Source organism: Oncorhynchus tshawytscha, linkage group LG13, assembly GCF_018296145.1.
Source record: "Oncorhynchus tshawytscha isolate Ot180627B linkage group LG13, Otsh_v2.0, whole genome shotgun sequence".
In the NCBI taxonomy this organism is placed as follows: Eukaryota; Metazoa; Chordata; class Actinopteri; order Salmoniformes; family Salmonidae; genus Oncorhynchus; species Oncorhynchus tshawytscha.
This window is the reverse complement of record NC_056441.1, coordinates 85,960,844-85,982,247: the sequence shown is the minus strand read 5'-3', so window position 1 is coordinate 85,982,247 and position 21,404 is coordinate 85,960,844. Positions and strand designations below refer to the sequence as shown.

Sequence of the window (21,404 nt, the reverse complement as noted above, 5' to 3'; positions counted from 1 at the left end):
GGGTGCTGATATCAAAGTCTGGCTGTCTGCCTCTATTAACACAGGAAAAGAGGAACACACAGGGGGAAATATGGGCGCTGATTTGTTGACAGCAAAATTTCGGTTGAGTTAGCCCTGTCTCCCTCCCTCTATCCCTCCCTCCCCCTGTCTCTCTCTGTTGTGCATACAGTGGAAGCATGCGCTGTGAAAGGTGAACTGCCAGCCAGCTGCGGATATGGAGAGGGGTGTGTCACAGCACAGTAGGCTTCTGCCAAGAGAGAGAGAGGGAGAGAGAGCACAGGGGAGGGAGAGAGAGAGGAAGATAGAGAGAAGGGGCAGGATTGAGGGAGGGAGTGAGGGAGGGAGAAAGAGAGAGAGTGGGACAGAAGCACTGTGATGCAAGCGTGAGGTTTTCACTTTCCATTCTCCTCTCAGCAGCAGTCGGAGAAGTCCACGCTGAGGCACAGTAAGTGAACGCGGTTCGCATTTACAGAGGGTGTGTGTGTGTGTGTGTGTGTGTAGAGGGAGAGGTCTGTACTTGAGACAGTACTGCTTGTAGTTGTGGAGTCTCAGATTTGTTTAATTCCTTGCGTAAAATGTAAATCCGTCTATCTGTGTGTCTATGTATGAGTGTGTGCAGAGTGTGTGCAGTTAGTCAGACAGTTTCCTTGCTAATGAGCAGTTATTTCAAGCACGACCGTTTGTAATGTGGAAAAGAGCTGAGGAGACTGTGGAGTTGGACCGTTTAATGTTCCGTAGTCAAACCACACACAGTAGTCATTCTTCCCGGCTCTCTTCACTCTTGTATATACCACAGAGCCTTTAGAAAAGATTCACACCCCTTGACTTTTTCCACATTGTGTTTTGTTAAAAGTCTGAATAAAAAAAAATTATATACAATTTTTTTTAAATTGTCACTGATCTACACACAATAACTGAAAAATGTCAAAGTGGAATGATGTTTATAGAAAATGTTAACAAATTAATAAACTATTTAATGCTGAAATATCTAAAGTCAGTAAGTACAATGTTCAACCCCTTTTTGTCTAAATGATTTCAGGAGTAAAAATGTGCTTAACAAGTCAGATAAAGTTGCAAGGACTCACTCTGTGTACAATAATCGTTTTTAAAATGTTTGTTATTACTATTATTTATATATTTAAAAAATATAGATTTTTTATGTTATTATTATTATTTATTATTGTTTTCTTTGTTAGCCACATATACCGTACAATTACATGTAAGGTCCCTCAGTTGAGCAATGAATATGAAGCACAGATTCAACCACAAAGACCAGGGAGGTTTTCCAATGTCTGGCAAAAAAGGGCACCTATTGGTAAAAACTGACATTGAATTTATCTTTGAACATGGTGAAGCTATTAATTACACTTTGGATGGTGTATCAATACATCTAGTCACTACAAAGATACAGGTGTCCTACCTAACTCAGTTGCCGGAGAGGAAGGAAACTGCTCAGGGATTTCACCATGAGGTCAATGGTGATTTGAGATTTTCTTTTAAACAGTTACAGAGTTTAATGGCTGTGATAGGAGAAAACAGAGGACGGATTACCAACATTATAGTTACTCCACAATAATAACCTTGACGGAGTGAAAAGATGGAAGCCTGTACAGAATACAAATATTCATAAACATACATCCTGTTTGCAACATAGCACTAAAGTAAAACGTCAAAAAATATGTGTCCTGAATTCAAACTGTTATGTTTGGGCAAATCCAATACGACACATTACTGAGTACCACTCTCCCATATTTTCAAGCATGGTGATGGCTGCATCATGTTATGGGTATGACTGTCATTGGACTAAGGAGTTTTTCAGGATAAAAAGAAAAAGAATAGAGCTAAACCTGGTTCAGTACCCAAAAGACACTGGGAGCTACGGGTGTAACACCCAACCGTAGCACGCGCTCCAGCAGGTGCATCTCACTGATCATCCCTAAAGCCAATACCTCATTTGGCCAACTTTCCTTCCAGTTCTCTGCTGCCTGTGACTGGAACGAATTGCAAAAATCGTTGAAGTTGGAGACTTTTATCTCCCTCACCAACTTTAAACATCTGCTATCTGAGCAGCTAACCAATCGCTGCAGCTGTACATAGTCTATCGATAAATAGCTCACCCAATTTACCTACCTCATCCTCATACTGTTTTTATTTATTTACTTTTCTGCTCTTTTGCACACCAGTATCTCTACCTGTACATGACCATCTGATCATTTATCACTCCAGCGTTAATCTGCTAAATTGTAATTATTGCCTACCTCCTCATACCTTTTGCACACAATGTATATAGACTCTCTTTTTTCTTTTTTCTTTTTTTTCCTACTGTGTTATTGACTTGTTTATTGTTTACTCCATGTGTAACTCTGTGTTGTTGTCTGTTCACACTGCTATGCTTTATCTTGGCCAGGTCGCAGTTGTAAATGAGAACTTGTTCTCAACTAGCCTATCAACCTCTTGCGACGAGCAATCCCGTATCCGGGAGCGTAATCATAGCCTCAAGCTCATTACCATAACGCAACTTTTCCTATTCATGAAAATCGGAAATGAAATGAAATAAATATATTCAAACACAAGCTTAGCCTTTTGTTAACAACACTGTCATCTCAGATTTTCAAAATATGCGTTACAGCCAACGCTAGACAAGCATTTGTGTAAGTTTATCATGGCATAATGCTATGCTAGGCTCTGCTGGCAGCAGGCAACATTTTCACAAAAATAAGAAAAGCAACCAAATTAAATCATTTACCTTTGAAGAACTTCAGATGCTTTCACTCAGGAGACTCCCAGTTAGATAGCAAATGTTCCTTTTTTCCAAAAATAATATTTTTGTAGGCGAAAAACGTGCCGTTTGTTCATCCTGCTTGGCTGAGAAATCAAAAATTTGCTCCATAATATCGACAGAAACACGGCAAACGTTGTTTAGGATCCATCCTCAAGGTGTTTTTAACATATGTATTCGATAATATATCCGTCGAGGCAGTTGGTTTCTCATAAGAAACGATTGGAAAAATGGCTACCTCAGTATTTTACGCAAGATTTTCTCCGGGAGACACCATGCGACCACTCACCCTATATGGTCTCTTACAGCCATTCTCCAATGGAAATGCCTAAAAAGACGTCACAATGCTGTAGACACCTTGGGGAAAACGTGGAAAACGTAAGCTGACTCCTAGCTCCTTCACAGCCACATAAGGAGTCATTGGAATGAGGCGGTTTCAAAAAATGCAGCACTACCTGATTGGATTTTTATCTGGGTTTCGCCTGTAACATCAGTTCTGTGGAACTCACAGACAATATCTTTGCAGTTTTGGAAACGTCAGAGTGTTTTCTTTCCAAAGCTGTCAATTATATGCATAGTCGAGCATCTTTTCGTGACAAATTATCTTGTTTAAAACGGGAACATTTTTCATCCAAAAATTAAAATAGCGCCCCCTATATCCTTTAAATAAAGGTGAAATAATTTTTTACAAATAAATTTAATAACCCAAAACACATGGCCAAATATACACTGGAGTTACTTACCAAGACCACATTGAACGTTCCTGAGTGGCCGAGCTACAGTTTTGACTTAAACCAGCTTGAAAATCTATTGCAAGACTTAAAAATGGCTGTCTAGCAATGATTAACAACCAACTTGCCAGAGACCTGAATAATTTTTTAAAGAATAATGGGCAAGAATTATAATATATTATAATATATATTATATTATAATTATAATATTCAGGTTTTAAGAGAATAACTCAGGAAGATACATCTGTAAAAGGTGTTTCTAACATGAATTGAATAATTATCTAATCAAAATATATGAGTGTTTTTATTTTCCATTATCTAAAAAAAAATTAAAATGTATTCCACTTGGACATAACTGTGTTTTGTGCAAAACATGACAATTACATCCATTTGATTGTGACTTTGTAACACAAGAAAAAGTCAAGGGGAGTCAATACCTTCTGAAGGTACTGTATACACACACACACACACACACACACACACACACACACACACAGAATTTCCTTGCAGATGAGCTTGGTTATATTAACAGTATTTTCATGTAGCCTGCTTTTGTCCAGCTAATATCTTAGCCACCGATCAAGCAACTTTATGGACTAAACTTTCAAATCCTCTTTGCTGCAGATTTATTTAAATTTGTTCTGGTCAAATTAAGATCCTATACCTGCACACACAGATACGTACTCTCGCAGTCTCGCACGCACTTAAACACACACACACACACACAAACACACAAACACACAGGCAGAGGCGTAGTGCACAGACTCACGTACACACACAGACACACACACGTGCACACACCACTCTCTGCGTAATGACACGACTCCTGGTGTTTACACAGCGGCTGCCCTTCAGGAAATGATTCAACTCCTCCGTTACCCACGCTGTCTGCTACAGTCAGACAAACCAAGGGTTGTGGGTTTGTGTGTATTTTGGTGTAAAAGTACTCGTTACATTTTGACAGGAAAATGGTTGACACACTTATCAAGAGAACATCCCTGGTCATCCCTTTTCTCTCTGATCTGGCGGACTCACTAAACACTTAAATGACTGTGAACTATGTCTGAGAGTTGGATCCTCGGTCCTATCTGTAAATTGTATATTTTTTAATTATGCTGCCGTCTGGTTTGCTTCATGTAAGGAATTTGTAATGCATATTTTAGAAATTACATTTACTTTTGATACTTAAGTATATTTAAAACCAAATACTTAGACTTTTACTCAAGTAATATTTTACTGGGTGAATTTCACTTTTACTTGAGTAATTTTCTATTAAGGTATCTTTACTTTTACACAAGTATGACAATTGGATACTTTTCCACAACTGGTCCCCAGGAAAACAGGCCTAGTCATTCAGGTGTGCTGCTATAGGTCTCTATTACTGTTTAATGTGGATCATCATCCAGCCAGGTCTTTCCAGATTAAAGTCAATATTGGACGGCTAACTGGCCACTAGGGGCAACAGTGAGCGCTGGTCCAATAAAGTAGGTTTAGGATTTGCTAGAATTTGCGATGGGGTGGTGGTTGGAGATGGGGATGGGGTTGGGGTGGTGGATGGGTGGTGGATGGGGATGGGTGGTGGTTGGGGATGGTGATGGGTGGTGGATGGGGAGGGGATGGGTGGTGGTTGGGGATGGGGATGGGTGATGGATGGGGATGGGGATGGGTGGTGGATGGGGTGGGGGTGGGTGGTGGTTGGGGATGCGGATGGGGTGGGGGATGGGGATGGGGTGGTGGATGGGGATGGGGATGGGGATGGGTGGTGGTTGGGGATGGGGATGGGTGGTGGTTGGGGATGGGTGGTGGTTGGGGATGGGGTGGTGGTTGGGGATGCGGATGGGGTGGTGGTTGGGGATGGGGTGGTGGATGGGGTTTGGGGGTGGTGGATGGGAATGGGAATGGGTTTGGGGTGGTGGATGGGGTTGGGGTTGGGGTTTGGGATGGGTGTAAATCTCATGACTCTGGATGTTCGATCCCAGTCCTGGACACTGGTTCTGAAGTTCAGATTTTTTTTATTTAACCCTATCCCAAACCTTAACCGTTCCCTTAACAATTTATGAAAAGTGACTAAACTTAACCCTTATTAACTTTGTTTGGGGAAATTGAATGATACAAAGTTGAAGGAGCAGCAAAAACAATTCAAAATTTGACGTTTAGAGCAGTGAGACTGGAACGTGGATGATCGTCTCATTCTCCAGTGAGACTGTGAGAGCTTGTTGTCATCATCACCTAAAAACCCCATCAGCAGTCTCCTTCCACTGTGACTTCCCTCCAGACAGTCTTTCTTTATCAATGCTACAGACACTTCTCTTTTGGTCTGCCCCCCCCCACCTCTCCCACTCTCTCTCTCTGTCCCTCTGTCTGCCCCCCCCCCCACCTCTCCCATCTCTCTCTCTGTCCCTTTGTCTGTCTCTATCTCTCTCTTTGTCTCCCTCGAGTTCTCTTGAGTTCTCTCTCTCTATCTCTCTCTCTCTCTCTCTCTCTCAATTCAATTCAATTCAAGAGGCTTTATTGGCATGGGAAACTTGTGTTAACATTGCCAAAGCAAGTGAGGTAGATAATATACAAAAGTGAAATAAACCACAATAATTAACAGTAAACATTACACATACAGAAGTTTCAAAACAATAAAGACATTACAAATGTCATATTATATATATATATATATATACAGTGTTGTAACAATGTACAAATGGTTAAAGTACACAAGGGAAAATAAATAAATATAACACAAGTATGACAATTGGATACTTTTTCCACAACTGGTCCCCAGGAAAACAGGCCCATTCTTTCAGGTGTGCTGCTATAGGTCTCTATTACTGTTTAATGTGGATCATCATCCAGCCAGGTCTTTCCAGATTAAAGTCAATATTGGACAGCTAACTGGCCACTAGGGGCAACCGTGAGCGCTGGTCCAATAAAGTAGGTTTAGGATTTGCTAGAATTTGCGATGGGGTGGTGGTTGGGGATGGGGATGGGGTTGGGGTGGTGGATGGGTAGTGGTTGGGGATGGGGATGGGTGGTGGTTGGGGATGGTGATGGGTGGTGGATGGGGAGGGGATGGGTGGTGGTTGTATATATATATATATACAGTGTTGTAACAATGTACAAATGGTTAAAGTACACAAGGGAAAATAAATAAATATAAATATGGGTTGTATTTACAATGGTGTTTGTTCTTCACTGGTTGCCCTTTTCTTATGGCAACAGGTCACACATCTTGCTGCTGTGATGGCACACTGTGGAATTTCACCCAGTAGATATGGGAGTTTATCAACATTTGATTTGTTTTTGAATTCTTTGTGGATCTGTGTGATCTGTGGGACATTTGTCTCTCTAATATGGCCATACAATGGGTAGGAGGTTAGAAAGTGCAGCTCAGTTTCCACCTCATTTTGTGGGCAGTGAGCACATAGCCTGTCTTCTCTTGAGAGGCATGTCTGCCTACGGCGGCCTTTCTCAATAGCAAGGCAATGCTCACTAAGTCTGTACCTAGTCAAAGCTTTCCTTAAGCTTGGGTCAGTCACAGTGGTCAGGTATTCTGCCACTGTGTACTCTCTGTTTAGGGCCAAATAGAATTCTAGTTTGCTCTGTTTTTTGTTTAATTCTTTCCAATGTGTCAAGTCATTATCTTTTTGTTTTCTGATGATTTGATTGGGTCTAATTGTGCTGCTGTCCTGGGGCTCTGTGGGGTGTGTTTGTGTTTGTGAACAGGGCCCCAGGACCAGCTTGCTTAGGGGACTCTTCTCCAGGTTCATCTCTCTGTAGATGATAGCTTTGTTATGGAAGGTTTGGGAATCACTTCCTTTTAGGTGGTTGTAGAATTTAACGTCTCTTTTCTTGGATTTTGATAATTAGTGGGTATCGGCCTAATTCTGCTCTTCATGCATTATTTGGTGTTCTACGTTGTACACGGAGGATATTTTTGCAGAATTCTGCATGCAGAGTCTCAATTTGGTGTTTGTCCCATTTTGTGAAGTCTTGGTTGATGAGCGGACCCCAGACCTCAAGTATTTTTAGCCAGATCCTAATTGGTACGTTGAAATTTATGTTCCTTTTGATGGCATAGAATACCCTTCTTACCTTGTCTCTCAGATCGTTCACAGCTTTGTGGAAGTTACCTGTGGCGCTGATGTTTAGGCCAAGGTATGTATAGTTTTTTGTGTGTGCTCTAGGGCAACAGTGTCTAGATGGAATTTGTATTTGTGCTCCTGACGACTGGACCTTTTTTGAAACACCATTATTTTGGTCTTACTGAGATTTACTGTCAGGGCCCAGGTCTGACAAAATCTGTGCATAAGATCTAGGTGCTGCTGTAGGCACTCCTTGGTTGGTTACAGAAGCACCAATCATCAGCAAACAGTAAACATTTGACTTCGGATTCTAGTAGGGTGAGGCCGGGTGCTGCAGACTTTTCTAGTGCCCGCGCCAATTTGTTTATATATATGTTGAAGAGGGTGGGGCTTAAGCTGCATCCCTGTCTCACCCCACGACCCTGTGTGAAGAAATGTGTGTGTTTTTTGCCAATTTTAACCGCACACTTGTTGTTTATGTACATGGATTTTATAATGTTGTGTGTTTTATCCCCAACACCACTTTCCACCAATTTGTATAGCAGACCCTCATGCCAAATTGAGTCGAAGGCTTTTTTGAAATCAACAAAGCATGAGAAGACTTTGCCTTTGTTTTGGTTTGTTTGGTTGTCAATTAGGGTGTGCAGGGTGAATACATGGTCTGTTGTACGGTAATTTGGTAAAAAGCCATATTTGACATTTGTTCAGTACATTGTTTTCATAAAGGGAATGTACGAGTCTGCTGTTAAGTTACTGTTGACGCATATTCCACGGTAGTTATTGGGGTCAAATTTGTCTCCACTTTTGTGCATTGGGGTGATCAATCCTTGGTTCCAAATATTGGGGAAGATGCCAGAGCTAAGCATGATGTTAGAGAGTTTTAGTATAGCCAATTGGAATTTGTTGTCTGTATATTTGATCATTTCATTAAGGATACCATCAACACCACAGGCCTTTTTGGGTTGGAGGGTTTTTATTTTGTCCTGTAACTCATTCAAGGTAATTGGAGAATCCAGTGGGTTCTGGTAGTCTTTAATAGTTGATTCTAAGATTTGTATTTGATCATGTATATGTTTTTGCTCTTTATTCTTTGTTATAGAGCCAAAAAGATTGGAGAAGTGGTTTATCAATACATCTCCATTTTGGATAGATGATTCTTTGTGTTGTTGTTTGCTTAGTGTTTTCCAATTTTCCCAGAAGTGGTTAGAGTCTATGGATTCTTCAATTACATTGAGCTGATTTCTGACGTGCTGTTCCTTCTTTTTCCGTAGTGTATTTCTGTATTCTTTTGGTGATTCACCATAGTGAAGGCGTAAACTCAGGTTTTCCAGGTCTCTATGTTTTTGGGCTCTCTCTCTCGCTCGCTCTCTCTCTCTATCTGTCTCTATCTCTCTCTCTTTTCTGTCTGTCTGTCTGTCTGTCTGTCTGTCTGTCTGTCTGTCTGTCTGTCTGTCTGTCTGTCTGTCTGTCTGTCTGTCTGTCTGTCTGTCTGTCTGTCTGTCTGTCTGTCTGTCTGTCTGTCTGTCTGTCTGTCTGTCTGTCTGTCTGTCTGTCTGTCTGTCTGCCTGCCTGTCTGTCTGTCTGTCTGTGCATGTGTGTGTGCTCTTGCGTGTGGTGTGGGTGAGTGTGTTTAGATGCCTAGCTGAGCTGTGCAGTAAATAAGTGGCTGTATTTTAGATTTGTATTTTCCTCTTTCTTCAATTCAATTAACTTCCATTTGCTTTATTGGCATGATGTAACAATGTACATATTGTCAAAGCTTACTTTGGATATTTACAATATTAATTAACATAATTAATCTCTCTCTATTTCTCTCTCTCGCTGTGTCTCTCTCTCTTTCCCTCTATCTTTCCCTCTCTCTCTCTCTCTCTTTCTCTCGCTCTCTCCCTCTCGCTCTTTGTCTCTCTCTCTCTCTCTCTCTCTCTCTCTCCCTGTCTCTCCCTGTCTCTCTCCCCCTCTCTCTCTCTCTCTCTCTCCCTGTCTCTCTGTGTGTGTCTCTCTCTCTCGCTCTTTATTCTCTCAGCCTTTCTCTCTCTCTCTGTCTTTCTTTTTTCACTCTCTGTCTCTCTCTTTCTCTCTCTCTCACTCGCTCACAGATCTATTCTTCAGATGTGATTTCATCCCCAGCAGTTACAAGGGGCTTCTGAAGAATACAGTGTGTGTGTGTGTGTGTGTGTGTGTTTGTGTGTGTGTGTTTGTGTGTGTGTGTTTGTGTGTTTGTGTGCTGTGTGTGTGTGTGTGTTTGTGTGCTGTTTAATAGACACCTTTCTTATGAATAAAATCACTGGGGGCCGCTTGAGATGAAGACAGAGTGGTGAAAGACAGATTGAGGGATAGACAGAAAAATAGACAGAAAGGAATGCATAGTGAGAAAGAGAAAGATTGAGACCAAATTGAGACGCTGCATGCAGAATTCTGCAAATTAGGCCGATACCCTCTAATCCAGAAAAGAGCCGTTAAATTCTACAACCACCTAAAAGGACGCGATTCCCAAACCTTCCACAAAAAAGCCATCACCTACAGAGAGATGAACCTGGAGAAGAGTCCCCTAAGCAAGCTGGTCCTGGGTCTCTGTTCACAAACACAAACACACCCCACAGAGCCCCAGGACAGAAACTGTCACGTCCTGACCTGAGTATTCTTTGTTTTCTTTATATATGTTGGTTTTGTCAGGGCGTGACGAGGGTGTTATGTGTGTTTTTGTCTCATCTAGGGTTTTGTATGTCTGGGTATGTGTCTAGTCTAGGCATATTGTAGGTCCATGGTGGCCTGGATTGGTTCCCAATCAGAGGCAGCTGTTTATCGTTGTCTCTGATTGGGGAACCTATTTAGGTTGCCTTTTTCCAGTTTGGATTCATGAGTTATTGTCTATGTTCTGTTGCATAGTGTTTCTTTAGCGGTCGTCTTGTTAGTTTGTTTTTGTTTGTTTGATTTGATTTGATTTGTGTACTTTGTGTTTTTTCCATCTTTTCATTAAAGCATTCACACCACGCTGCACTTTGGTCTACTCAATACGACGATCGTGACAGAAACAACCAAATCATGAGAAAACAAAAAGATTATTACTTGACACATTGGAAATAATTAACAAGAGAGAGAGAGAGAGAGAGAGAGAGAGAGACAGAGAGAGAGAGAGAGAGAGAGAGAGAGAGAGAGAGAGAGAGAGAGAGAGACAGAGAGAGAGAGAGAGAGAGAGAGAGAGAGAGAGAGAGAGAGAGAGAGAGAGAGAGAGAGAGAGAGAGAGAGAGAGAGAGAGAGAGAGAGAGAGAGAGAGTCTCCATGTCAGTCAGACAGTAATACCCTGCCCAGGGCTGTAATTCACAGGACTGGTGTGTAATCTAGGATATTTCAGATTGAGCTACGTGAGAGTCCTCTGCCATTTGGAGAGATTAAAGTGTCAAAAACCTTCCCTGGCTCCCAAAGTGCAGTTACAGGATAGGATCAACTTGGCACCGACATGGAAGGGATTTTCTTGTTCCCCTCCTAATGGAAGTGGGGGTAATGGGGAAGGGTAATATGATCTGTGTTTAAATTTAATCTCAAACCCAGCAGTTCCCATTCTTTTCCATTTCAGGGACCACCAAATAACTTTCAACATTTATTGAGGAGTTGCTGAATCTTAGTACATAAAAAGTCATCACAGTCAAATTAAGAGCCAATGTTGTTAGTGAATGTAACTAATTCAAGGCATGTAATTACAATTTGCAATGTGAAAAGTTATGCAAAATTGCTTGTAATACCATACAGCCTTATGGAAAGTAATGGCATCACAATAGCCCACAATGACATCACAATAGCCCACAATGACATCACAATAGCCAATAATGACAAAGCAAAAACAGGTTTAAAAATATATTATTAATTTATTAAATAATTTAGAGAAGTATTCAGAACCTTTGCTATGATACTTTGATTGAGCTCAGGTGAAACCTGTTTCCATTGATCATCCTTGAGATGTTTCTACAATTTGATTGGAGTCCACCTGTGGTAAATTCATTTGATTGGACATGATTTGGAAAGGCACACACCAGTCTATATAAGGTCCCACAGTTGACAGTGCATGTCAGAGCAAAAACCAAGTCATGAGGTCAAAGGAATTGTCAGTAGAGCTCTGAGACAGGATAGTGTTGAGGCACAGATTTGGGGAAGGGAACCAAAACATTTCTGCAGCATTGAAGGTCCCCAAGAACACAGTGGCCTCCATAATTCTTAAATGGAAGAAGTTTGGAACCACCAAGACTCTTCCTAGAGCTGGCCGCCAGGCCAAACTGAGCAACCGGGGGAGAAGGGCCTTGGTCAGGGAGGTGAACAAGAACCTGATGTTCACTCTTACAGAGCTCTAGAGTTTCTCTGTGGAGATGGGAGAACCTTCCAGAAGGACAACCAGCTATGCAACAATCCACCAATCAGACCTTTATGGTAGAGTGACCAGACAGAAGCCACTCCTCATTAAAATAAACATGACAACCCACTAGGACTTTGCCAAAAGGCACCTAAAGGACTCTCAGACCGTGAGAAACACGATTCTTTGGTCTGATGAAACCATAATTGAACTTTTTGGCCTGAATGCCAAGTGTTACGTCTGGAGGAAACCTGGCACCATCCCTACGGTGAAGCATGATGGGGTCAGCATGATGCTGTGGGGATGTTTTTCCGAAAAAAATGTCTGTCTCTTAGTTATGACCTCACCACAGACACTAAAGTTCAAATGGAAAGACTTTCCAACTTCATGATATTTGTCACTTGTTACCTTACTTCACTATCTGTCTTTGTATCTTTGTTTTATCTTTGTTTCTAGCCCCCCCTCCTCCCCCCTTTGTTGTTCAAGGTCAACTCTGTCTCTGTTTTCTAGAAATTCTCCCCGATCTTCTCTCGCTCTCTCTCTCTCTCCGTTATTACTCCTGTGAGGGACTGGGGCTGTGCTGGGAGGAGTGAGGGACTGGGGCTGTGATGGGAGTAGTGAGGGACTGGGGCTGTGCAGGGAGGAGTGTGGGACTGGGACTGTGATGGGAGTAGTGAGGGACTGGGACTGTGATGGTAGTAGTGAGGGACTGGGACTGTGATGGTAGTAGTGGGGGACTAGGACTGTGATGGTAGTAGTGAGGGACATGAACTGTGATGGTAGTAGTGAGGGACTGGGACTGTGATGGTAGTAGTGAGGGACTGGGACGGTGATGGTAGTAGTGGGGGACTAGGACTGTGATGGTAGTAGTGAGGGACATGAACTGTGATGGTAGTAGTGAGGGACTGGGACTGTGATGGTAGTAGTGAGGGACTGGGACTGTGATGGTAGTAGTGAGGGACTGGGACTGTGATGGTAGTAGTGAGGGACTGGGTCTGTGATGGTAGTAGTGAGGGACTAGGTCTGTGATGGTAGTAGTGAGGGACTGGGACTGTGATGGTAGTAGTGAGGGACTGGGACTGTGCAGGGTTGCTTTCGTCTCATGAACTCAGTGACACCGTCGCTTCATCCCACCACTCTGGATGCAGGTCGTTCACTGCAGAGGAGCCACACACACACTCAAATACACAGAGACACAGACAAACACACACACACACACACACACTCAAATACACAGAGACACAGACAAACAACACACACACACACACACACACACACACACACACACACTCAAATACACAGAGACACAGACAAACACACACACACACACACACTCAAATACACAGAGACACAGACAAACACACACACAAGACACACACACACACACTCAAATACACAGGGACACAGACAAACACACACACACACACACACACTCAAATACACAGAGACACAGACAAACACACACACACACACACTCAAATACACAGAGACACAGACAAACACACACACACACATTCCTCCTCGATTGGTGCCTGTGTCTATGTCAGACTATTTAAACTAATCTCTGATGTTACACTGCAGACTAGACTGGGGCTGTGATGGCAGTAGTGAGGGACTGGGGCTGTGCTTGAAGTAGTGAAGAATTGGGGCTGTGATGGTAGTAGTGAGGGACTGGGACTGTGCTGGATGTAGTGAGGGACTGGGGCTATGCAGGGAGTAGTGAGTGACTGGGGCTGTGATGGTTGTAGTGAGGGACTGGGACTGTGATGGTAGTAGTGAGGGACTGGGGCTGTGATGGTAGTAGTGAGGTACTGGGACTGTGATGGTAGAAGTGAGGGACAGGGACTGTGATGGTAGTAGTGAAGGACAGGGACTGTGATGGTAGTTGTGAGGGACAGGGACTGTGATGGTAGTAGTGAGGGACAGGGACTGTGATGGTAGTAGTGAGGGACTGGGACTGTGATGGTAGTAGTGAGGGACAGGGACTGTGATGGTAGGAGTGAGGGACTGGGGCTGTGATGGTAGTAGTGAGGGACTGGGGCTGTGCAGGGAGGAGTGAGGGACTGGGACTTTGATGGGAGTAGTCAGGGACTGGGGCTGTGCAGGGAGGAGTGAGGGACTGGGGCTGTGATGGGAGGAGTGAGGGACAGGGACTGTGATGTAGTAGTGAGGGACTGGGGCTGTGATGGTAGTAGTGAGGGACTGGGGCTGTGCAGGGAGGAGTGAGGGACTGGGACTTTGATGGGAGTAGTCAGGGACTGGGGCTGTGCAGGGAGGAGTGAGGGACTGGGGCTGTGATGGTAGTAGCGAGGGATTGGGGCTAGGCAGGGAGGAGTGAGGGACTGGGGCTGTGATGGGAGGAGTGAGGGACTGGGGCTGTGATGGGAGTAGTGAGGGACTGGGGTTGTGCAGGGGGGATTGAGGTACTGGGACTGTGATGGGAGTAGTGAGGGACTGTGCTGTGCACGGAGGAGAGAGGGACTGGGACTGTGATGGGAGTAGTGAGAGACTGGGGCTGTGATGGTAGTAGTGAGGGACTAGGGCTACGTAGGGAGTAGTGAGGGACTGGGATTGTGATGGGAGTAGTGAGGGATTTTGGACTGTGAACGTAGTAGTGAGGGACTGGGTCTGTGATGGTAGTAGTGATGGACTGGGACTGTGATGGGAGTAGTAAGGGACTGGGACTGTGATGGGAGTAGTGAGGGACTGGGACTGTGATGGTTAGTAGTGAGGGACTGGAACTGTGATGGTAGTAGTGAGGGACTGGTACCGTGATCGTAGTAGTGAGGAACAGGGACTGTGATGGTAGTAGTGAGGGACTGGGACTGTGATGGTAGTAGTGAGGGACTGGGACTGTGATGGTAGTAGTGAGGACCTGGGACTGTGATGGTAGTAGTGAGGTACTGGGACTGTGCAGGGAGTAGTGAGGGACTGGGAGTGATGGAGTAGTGAGGGACTGTGATGGTAGTAGTGAGGGACTGGGACTGTGATGGTAGTAGTGATGGACTGGGACTGTGATGGGAGTAGTAAGGGACTGGGACTGTGATGGGAGTAGTGAGGGACTGGGACTGTGATGGTTAGTAGTGAGGGACTGGGACTGTGATGGTAAAAGTGAGGTACTGGAACTGTGATGATAGTAGTGAGGGACAGGGACTGTGATGGTAGTAGTGAGGGACTGGTACCGTGATAGTAGTAGTGAGGGACAGGGACTGTGATGGTAGTAGTGAGGGACTGGGACTGTGATGGTAGTAGTGAGGGACTGGGACTGTGATGGTAGTAGTGAGGGACTGGGACTGTGATTGTAGTAGTGAGGGACTGGGACTGTGATGGTAGTAGTGAGGGACAGGGACTGTGCAGGTAGTAGTGAGGGACTGGGACTGTGATGGTAGTAGTGAGGGATTTGGACTATGCAGGGAGGAGTGAGGGACTGGGGCTGTGCAGGGAGGAGTGAGGGACAGGGACTGTGATGGTAGTGGTGAGGGACTGGGACTGTGATGTTAGTAGTGAGGGACTGGGACTGCGATGGTAGTAGTGAGGGACTGGGTCTGTGATGGTAGTAGTGAGGGACAGGGACTGTGATGGTAGTAGTGAGGGACAGGGACTGTGATGGTAGTAGTGATGGACTGGGTCTGTGATGGTAGTAGTGAGGGACTGGGACTGTGATGGTAGTGGTGAAGGACTGGGACTGTGATGGTAGTAGTGAGGTACTGGGTCTGTGATGGTAGTAGTGAGGGACAGGGACTGTGATAGTAGTAGTGAGGGACTGGGACTGTGATGTTAGTAGTGAGGGACAGGGACTGTGATGGTAGTAGTGAGGGACTGGGACTGTGATGGTAGTAGTGAGGGACTGGCACTGTGCAGGGAGGAGTGAGGGACAGGGACTGTGATGGTTGTAGTGAGGACTGGGACTGTGATGGGAGTTGTGAGGGACAGGGACTGTGATGTTAGTAGTGAGGTACTGGGTCTGTGATGGTAGTAGTGAGGGACTGGGACTGGGACTGTGATTGTAGTAGTGAGGGACTGGGACTGTGATGTTAGTAGTGAGGGACTGGGACTGTGATGGTAGTAGTGAGGGACAGGGACTGTGATGGTGGTAGTGAGGGACTGGGTCTGTGATGGTAGTAGTGAGGGACTGGGACTGTGATGGTAGTAGTGAGGGACTGGGACTGTGATGTTAGTAGTGAGGGACTGGGACTGTGATGGTAGTAGTGAGGGACTGGGACTGTGATGGTAGTAGTGAGGGACTGGTACCGTGATCATAGTAGTGAGGGACAGGGACTGTGATGGTAGTAGTGAGGGACTGGGACTGTGATGGTAGTAGTGAGGGATTTTGGACTGTGAAGGTAGTATTGAGGGACTGGGACTGTGATGGGAGTAGTAAGGGACTGGGACTGTGATGGGAGTAGTGAGGAGGGACTGGGACTGTGATGGTAATAGTGAGGTACTGGAACTGTGATGATAGTAGTGAGGGACAGGGACTGTGATGGTAGTAGTGAGGGACTGGTACCGTGATCGTAGTAGTGAGGGACAGGGACTGTGATGGTAGTAATTAGGGACTGGGACTGTGATGGTAGTAGTGAGAGACTGGGACTGTGATGGTAGTAGTAAGGTACTGGGACTGTGCAGGGAGTAGTGAGAGACTGGGACTGTGATGGTAGTGGTTAAGGACTGGGACTGTGATGGTAGTAGTGAGGGACAGGGACTGTGCAGGTAGTAGTGAGGGACTGGGACTGTGATGGTAGTAGTGAGGGATTGGGGCTATGCAGGGAGGAGTGAGGGACTGGGTCTGTGCAGGGAGGAGTGAGGGACAGGGACTGTGATGGTAGTAGTGAGGGACAGGGACTGTGCAGGTAGTACTGAGGGACAGGGACTGTGATGGTAGTAGTCAGGGATTGGGGCTATGATGGGAGGAGTGAGGGACTGGGGCTGTGCAGGGAGGAGTGAGGGACAGGGACTGTGATGGTTAGTAGTGAGGGACTGGGACTGGGACTGTGATGGGAGTTGTGAGGGACAGGGACTGTGATGGTAGTAGTGAGGGACAGGGACTGTGATGGTAGTAGTGAGGGACTGGGACTGTGATGGTAGTAGTGAGGGACTGGGACTGTGATGTTAGTAGTGAGGGACTGGGACTGTGATGGTAGTAGTGAGGGACTGGGACTGTGATGGTAGTAGTGAGGGACTGGGACTGTGATGGTAGTAGTGAGGGACTGGGACTGTGATGGTAGTAGTGAGGGACAGGGACTGTGATGGTAGTAGTGAGGGACAGGGACTGTGCAGGTAGTAGTGAGGGACTGGGACTGTGATGGTAGTAGTGAGGGACTGGGGCTGTGATGGTAGTAGTGAGGGACTGGGACTGTGATGTTAGTAGTGAGGGACTGGGACTGTGATGGTAGTAGTGAGGGACTGGGACTGTGATGGTAGTAGTGAGGGACTGGGACTGTGCAGGGAGGAGTGAGGGACAGGGACTGTGATGGTAGTAGTGAGGGACTGGGACTGTGATGGTAGTAGTGAGGGACTGGGACTGTGATGGTAGTAGTGAGGGACTGGGACTGTGATGGTAGTAGTGAGGAACTGGGACTGTGATGGTAGTAGTGAGGTACTGGGACTGTGCAGGGAGTAGTGAGGGACTGGGACTGTGATGGTAGTAGTGAGGGACTGGGACTGTGATGGTAGTAGTGAGGGACTGGGACTGTGCAGGGTTGCTTTCGTCTCATGAACTCAGTGACACAGTCGCTTCATCCCACCACTCTGGATGCAGGTCGTTCACTGCAGAGGAGCCACACACACTCAAATACACATTGACACAGACAAACACACACACACACACACACTCAAATACACAGAGACACAGACAAACACACACACACACACACACACACACACACACACACACACACACACACACACACACACACACACACACACACTCAAATACACAGAGACACAGACAAACACACACACACACACACACACACTCAAATACACAGAGACACAGACAAACACACACACACACACACACACTCAAATACACAGAGACACAGACAAACACACACACACACACACACTCAAATACACAGAGACACAGACAAACACACACACACACACACACACTCAAATACACAGAGACACAGACAAACACACACAACACACACACACACACTCAAATACACAGAGACACAAACAAACAACACAGCACACAAACACACACTCAAATACACAGAGACACAAACAAACACACACAGCACACACACACACACACTCAAATACACAGAGACACAAACAAACACACACAGCACACACACACACACACACACTCAAATACACAGAGACACAAACACAACAGCACACACACACACACACACACTCAAATACACAGAGACACAAACAAACACACACACACACACATTCCTCCTCGATCGGTGCTTGCGTCTGCCTCCAAACCGTTGTTAATTCTACAGCTGCAGAGGGAGTGGAGACACACACAGAGAGTGTGTGTGTGTGTGTGTGTGTGTGTGCTGTGTGTGTGTGTGTGTGTGTGTGTGTGTGTGTGTGTGTGTGTGTGTGTGTGTGTGTGTGTGTGTGTGTGTGAATGTGCGTGAGTGTGTGAGAGGTCCGTGCTTCAGTGCGTCCACGAGTCCGTGCTCATGAGGGCAGAGAGAATACTGTATACACGTGTGAGTACGTGCCCTGTGTTCCGAGGGATGTGTCTGACCTTCTATCCATCACCGGGACAGTTGAACCTCTCAGAGGTCAGATCTGCTGTCTCGTGGTTTTCTGCTCAGTAATAGTGATGTGGTCTGGGCTGTGTGCTCTATGTAATGGGATATAGATCTAAGGGTAGACATTCAAAGTCCTGACTGTAACAGACTCACCTTGATGGATGACTACTGTACGGTGGGTCAATGGCAGACAGAATAGATCCTATTGAATCTTTACTGCAACATCAGCGTATTTATTTCCGTGGATTATTCAATTAATGGGACAATCTGCAGTTGAAACAATAATCAAACAGTAACTCACCCCTCTGTTTTGGTCAGAAGCTGTGGGAGACAGTGGACTGGCCCTTTAAAATACTATTTGTGCTTATCCAGGTGTTGTGTTGACATAGTGATAGGGCAGACGGGACAAGATGGTCTGACAGTGAGTGATGAAGAGATAGACGAGGAGACAGAGATGGATAGAGGGAAGGATAGTGAGGGAGAGAGAAGGAGGGTGAGATAGTGAGAGAGAGAGCGAGAGAGAGGGAGAAGGAGGGAGAGACAGAAAGGGAGAGGGAGGAAGAGGAAGAGATGGGGGAGGGAGAAGGAGGGAAAGAAGGAGAGGGAAGGAGAGAGAGACAGGGAGGGCTGAGAGGGAGAGAGACAGAGAGAGAGAGAGAGAGAGCGAGAGAGAGAGAGAGGGGAGAAGGAGGGAGGAGGGAAAGGGAGACGGAAAGGGAGAGGGAGGAAGAGGAAGAGATGGGGGAGGGAGAAGGAGGGAAAGAAGGAGAGAGGGAAGGAGAGAGAGAGAGGGAGGGCTGAGAGGGAGAGAGACAGAGAGAGAGAGAGAGAGAGAGAGAGCGAGAGAGAGAGAGACAGGGAGGAGAGGGAGGAGGGAGAGACGGAAAGGGAGAGGGAGGAAGAGGAAGAGGAAGAGAGGGGGAAGAGAGGGGGAGGGAGAAGGAGGGAAAGAAGGAGAGGGAAGGAGTGAGAGACAGGGAGGGCTGAGAGGGAGAGGGACAGAGAGAGAGAAGAGAGAGAGAGAAAAGGAGGGAGAGATGGAGAGGGAAGAAAAAAAGACAGGGAGACAGAGGAGGGAGGGAGGGAGGGAGGGAGGGAGGGAGGGAGGGAGGGAGGGGGAGGGGGAGGGAGGGAGGGGAGGGAGGGAGGGAGGGAGGGAGGGGGAGGGAGGGAGGGAGGGAGGGAGGGAGGGAGGGGAGGGAGGGAGGGAGGGAGCTGTTCTAACATCCAAATATTATATTGTTGTTTGGGATCTGATCAACTTCCACCTCATCTGGTTTTTCATCATTCCCTCTCCCCTTCCCGCTATCCTTCCCTCTCTCCTTCCCTCTATCCTTCCCTCTCTCCTTCTCTCTATCCTTCCCTCTATCCTTCCCTCTCTCCTTCCCTCTCTCCTTCCCTCTCTCCTTCTCTCTATCCTTCCCTCTATCCTTCCCTCTCTCCTTCTCTCTATCCTTCCCTCTATCCTTCCCTCTCTCCTTCTCTCTATCCTTCCCTCTCTCCTTCCCTCTCTCCTTCTCTCTATCCTTCCCTCTATCCTTCCCTCTCTCCATCCCTCTCTCCTTCTCTCTATCCTTCTCTCTATCCTTCCCTCTATCCTTCCCTCTATCCTTCCCTCTATCCTTCCCTCTCTCCATCCCTCTCTCCTTCCCTCTATCCTTCCCTCTCTCCTTCCCTCTCTCCTTCTCTCTATCCTTCCCTCTATCCTTCCCTCTCTCCTTCCCTCTCTCCTTCCCTCTCTCCTTCTCTCTATCCTTCTCTCTATCCTTCCCTCTATCCTTCCCTCTATCCTTCCCTCTCTCCTTCCCTCTCTCCTTCTCTCTATCCTTCCCTCTATCCTTCCCTCTCTCCATCACTCTCTCCTTCTCTCTATCCTTCTCTCTATCCTTCCCTCTATCCTTCCCTCTATCCTTCCCTCTCTCCTTCCCTCTATCCTTCCCTCTCTCTTTCTCTCTATCCTTCCCTCTCTCCTTCCCTCTCTCCTTCTCTCTATCCTTCCCTCTATCCTTCCCTCTATCCTTCCCTCTCTCCTTCCCTCTCTCCTTCCCTCTCTCCATCTCTCTATCCTTCCCTCTATCCTTATCTCTGCTCCAAACAAGGCTTCCCCTGGTTTCTGTGGAGATAACGACCTTGCAGCACTTTACCGTGGGTACTGCAGCATGAGGTGCCTGAACGAGGGAGAGAGAGAGAGGGAGAGAGAGAGAGAGAGAGAGAGAGAGACAGAGACAGAGAGATAGGGAGATGGAGAGGGAGGGAGAGAGAGAGAGAGAGAGAGAGAGAGAGAGAGAGAGAGAGAGAGAGAGAGAGAGGGAGAGAGAGAGAGAGAGAGAGAGGGAGAGGGAGAGGGAGAGAGAGAGAGAGTGCGAGGGAGAGAGAGAGGGGGGAGAGAGAGAGAGGGGGAGAGAGAGGGAGAGAGAGAGAGGAGAGGAGAGAGAGATAGAGAGAGAGAGAGAGAGAGAGAGAGAGAGGGAGTGAGAGGAGAGAGAGAGAGAGAGAGAGAGAGAGAGAGAGAGAGAGAGAGAGAGGGGGATGATTCTATCAGCTCTACGTGGATAGTACTAACTGTTTTATAATGGCAGATGTCTGTCCATTTTTTTTATAGACAATCTATCTCACTGCTACACAGCAGGCCAATGAGAGGTGAATTATGGGTAGTAAACTAATCCAATGCAGTTTTGGTCAGAAGTGTTCCTGATCAGTACGACACAGACTGGCTCTGAGACAGTGAAACTAAACGGGTAAGAAGAAACCAGTCTACAG

General features: G+C 46.1%; 1 protein-coding gene across 1 annotated transcript in view; it reads left to right on the top strand.

Annotated features, from left to right (window-relative positions):
• Positions 1–344: 344 nt before the first annotated feature.
• The window catches only part of LOC112236337 (muscleblind-like protein 1), a 173,759-nt gene continuing 152,699 nt past the window's right edge, over positions 345–21,404 (top strand). The window contains 1 exon segment of the mRNA XM_042296465.1: positions 345–445. The gene's annotated coding sequence lies outside the window, so the exon portion shown is untranslated.